We start from the raw sequence: 4,451 nt of genomic DNA, 5'->3' as shown, positions 1-4,451 counted from the left end.
GCTTAAAATTGAGGCAATCATATTGAAAATGTAAGAAATACAAGCAAGCTCTCAAAGCATTTTCGAAAAAAAAGTACTCGTTTACAAATGAAGCGGTTGCCCTGTGTTCGTTGATGATTCATTATTTAAGCAGAACATTAATTAAACTGTCAATTACTCACTTGATATCGATGTAGCTGTTGATAAATAAATGAATATGTACACAAACGTGCTAAAACCTGAGTAAATTTCGTTAAAAATGTAAATAATACAGGCCATCTCTAAAAGCTTTGTCGAACAACAGAAATTTAGAGGTATTACAACGGTCGTTGTGTGTTTGTTGGTGGCACATTCATTAAGCAGAAAAATCAATCAAGCTGTCAATTACTCACTTGATATCATCATCAATGTCATGATCTATAAAAGAAAGTGCTGTGCAGCGCCTTGCGGTCGCTCTCACAGGCTCTCATTTTTTCTCCTTTTTTCGCTTGAAATTGTTAATTTTGTTGCATAAGTTTTATACCTATGGATTCGTAATGTTTCATAGACCAACACTGTGCACATGAGAAACATGGAGAATTCGAGATTTGTCTCCATTTCTTGGATGATTTACTTGACAATTTTGTTTCAGAGCTCTGCAGCTTCTTATGTGGATACTACACATAGCTATTCAGCCTGTTCACTAGCTAAGAAGACCTTTCAAGCTGTGCGGTCAAGCAATGCTCTCTCTGGAACTGAGAAGGGGCATGCTATTGTGTTTGAGCTAAAACCCTTTCTCTCAAATCACAATACTATGACTTTGGGGTTGAAAGTCATTCAGTATTCCGCTGTTTTTCTACACGGCCTGTGCCAATACTACTGTGCAGATGAATGTGAACTCGACACTGAAGTCTGTCTCAGAATTCAGTCTCTCGGTGTGTGTCGCAAACCATGTTCTGTACATGTATATCTGCAGGCCTCACAGCAAAAGCTATGTTCCCGCCATTGGAAGTACGGGAAGAGGAAGCGATGGAGAAAGCGTGGGAAAAGAGGTGGCAGAAGATCCACCGTTTACCATCATATCCCTGCCATCATCTCTCAGACCAGAAAGTCTGTACAACATCGCCCGGCTCGCAGAGGTAAGCTTATAAAGCTTCCAGCCCAAAGTTCTACCAAGTCCTATCAACGTGCATCCCAAAGTTCCAGCAAGGATCACCAGGGTCGATATCCGCATGTTAAGATAGGCCATTGGAATGCACGATCGATGAACGATAAAACGATTGCGATTTGTGACCTAATTCTCGATAGTGACCTTGATATGTTGATTGTGACCGAGTCATGGCTCAGAGGAGATTTCCGCGACAATCATATCATAGCTGATATATCCACCACATTACCAAACTACCAAGTCCTACATGTACATCGGCAGTCGCGTGGTGGTGGTATATGTGTCATTTACCGCGCAGGTCTGAAGATCACTACGAATGATGCTCATGATTTCGTAACATTTGAACTCATGGACCTCTCAATTCGAACCTCTCCATCAGTAGTATTCAGAATTTGTGCTATCTATCGACCACCCCCGTCTGCAAAAAACAAATATACCTTTGAAGGGTTTGTCCGTGACTTTCGTTCGTTGCTTGAATCAGTGACAGTCGACTGCCATCATCTTTTATTGATCGGAGATTTTAACATCCAAGTTGACAATGCTGGGAATAAAGATGCAAACGTCTTTTCTGATGTATTATACTCAGTAGGACTTGCTCAGCATGTCACTGCACCCACTCATCAGGCAGGGCATACGCTAGACCTTGTCATTACACGTAAGGATAAACATCCACTTCTTGACACATCCTGCATTACCGGACTACCGTCAGATCACAATGCAATAGTCTGCACCTTGAACTTTACTCGCCCCCTTCAACCAAGAAATTGATAAAGTGTCGCAAGCTGAAGGACATAGATGTAGAACACCTCATATCGCTGATGTAAGAAGTTCCCTTAGTGATCTTCCTGGTGTTACCTGCCCATCTGATCTTGCTGAGCAGTACAATCACGTTATGGAAGATCTTTTGGACAACCACGCCCCGGAAAAGACTGTACTCATTTCTGTTCGACCAAACGCCCCATGGTACAACGAAGATGTCCGGGAGGCGAAACGCGAAAAACGTCGAGCTGAGCGTCACTTAACAAGAAACGAGAACTCAATCAACAGGGAAATCTATCGTGAAAAGTGTCGGTTATAATGATATTCTTTCCGACTCCAAGTCCAGTTACCTGCGGGAGGATATTGAGAAACTTGACAACAAGGGACTCTTTCAGTGGATGCAAAAGTTAACATCTCCTCCATCATATGAACGAAGTCTGCCGAGCCACGAATCGGATAAACAGTTGGCCAGCGACTTCGGATCTTTCTTCCAGAACAAGATCCTAACAATAGCTGATGAGTTAGACGGCCGTCAAACTGTATATGAGGCTATGCAACAAGAGACTATTCATCCTACTTTCTCTGAATTTCACCCGATATCCGAGGCTGATGTTCTCAATGTTATCAAGGAAAGCCCATCTAAATCATGTCGACTAGATCCTGCCCCCACTTGGCTCATCAAGAAATGTATCGATGTTCTTATCTCTTTCTTAACTAAACTTGTGAACCTTTCTTCTGGGATTGTTCCTTCCTCATTCAAGACTTCACATGTCATCCCAATCTTGAAAAATCCTAAGTTAGATGTAGCAAACATGGCAAACTATCGGCCAATTGCCAACCTGATGTTCCTCTCAAAAGTCTTAGAACGGATTGTTGCCAATCAACTAAGGGCTTACCTCGAGGAGTTTCAGCTCTTTCCTCCTATGCAGTCGGCATATCGCGAGGGTCATTCCACAGAAACTGCTCTCCTTAGGGTTTACAATGACATCTTACTAGCGTTAGATAAAGGACAGGAGGCCATTCTGGTGCTGCTTGATTATTCAGCAGCCTTTGATACCATCAACCATGACTTGCTGATTCAACGCTTCAGTCACACATACGGCATAGAAGGTTCTGCTCTAAAGTGGCTCAAGTCATACCTCGAGAACCGGAAACAAATTGTAATCGTAAACGGAGCCAAATCAGATGAATTCCCTCTAACTTGGGGGGTACCGCAGGGCTCAGTAATGGGACCTTTGGAATTTGTTCTATATACTGGTCCTGTGAGTGACGTCATCACAGCCCACAAAGGTATAAGCCACATGTTATATGCTGATGATACCCAGTTGTACATCGTTATGCAACGCAACGACCTGGCTGATGGCATCTCGTCTTTGGAAGACTGCGTGACAGATGTGAAGTCTTGGGCTAGTAACAATAACATGATGCTCAATGCAAACAAGACTGAGCTCATCCACATTACATCACAATTTAGGAAACGGAACGAGTCGGTTAGCCTTCACATAGACGGAGCTGTTATTACTGCGACCAATTCTGCAAGAGATCTGGGTGTTATCGTTGATAACTCGTTAGACTTAAGAGAGCACATCCGAAAGGTGTGTCGGGCAGCTAGCTTCGGAGTTTATAGGATTGGGAAAATCCGGAAATACCTTGATCGCAGCTCTACTGAACGACTAGTTAATGCATTGGTAACGTCCCATTTAGACTACTGTAATTCATTATTAATCAACTTACCTGCTTCTCATCTAGCCCCACTCCAGCACATACAGAACACCGCTGCACGTCTAATCACTCGCACCAGAAAGCACGACCACATCACTCCAGTCATCCGCACCCTACATTGGCTCTTAATTCCCCAACGTATCCAATTCAAGATTCTTCTCCTCACGTTCCACATCATCCATCAACACGCATCATCATACCAGATTGAACTGATCTCACCCAAACAGACTACCAGCATGAACCTTAGATCATCATCCAGACCCCAGCTCGCACTTGGTCCTCGCACCCACAACCGCTATGGTGACAGGGCCTTCTCAGTCTGTGCCCCCACTCTTTGGAACATTCTCCCCGCCCATATCCAGGACTCACCCACCATTGACATTTTCAAAAAGAATCTAAAAACTCATCTATTCCAAAAGCAACCCAAATAACTCTAAAATAAGTTCGAATAAATATTACCATGCCTTCATTATGTCTTTTCAAATTATTACTATTACTGATATAATGTGTTAAATTCCAAGGAATTTACATGTTTTGTTGATTTATTTAGTAATGTTAGTAATGTCTGATCTTCTTGGTAATTTGAGTAATGTCAATTTGTTAAGTTATGATAGAAATATTTGATTTTCTTGTTAATATAAGTAATGATAACTAGTTAAGTTATTTAGGTAATATTTTGTTTTCTTGGTAATTTGAGTAATGTTAATTCCATTAGTAATATTGATTTTTTTTTAAAGTAATTTTGATTTGTGTACATGTACAGCGCTTTGAAACTTTTGTCACAAGCGCTATATAAATTTGTCATATTATCATTTTATTATTATCTATATTGATAGTTCAAATA

Source organism: Strongylocentrotus purpuratus, unplaced genomic scaffold (genome assembly GCF_000002235.5).
Source record: "Strongylocentrotus purpuratus isolate Spur 01 unplaced genomic scaffold, Spur_5.0 spur5_scaffold_2, whole genome shotgun sequence".
Lineage (NCBI taxonomy): Eukaryota > Metazoa > Echinodermata > Echinoidea > Camarodonta > Strongylocentrotidae > Strongylocentrotus > Strongylocentrotus purpuratus.
This window is presented reverse-complemented; position numbering follows the sequence as displayed.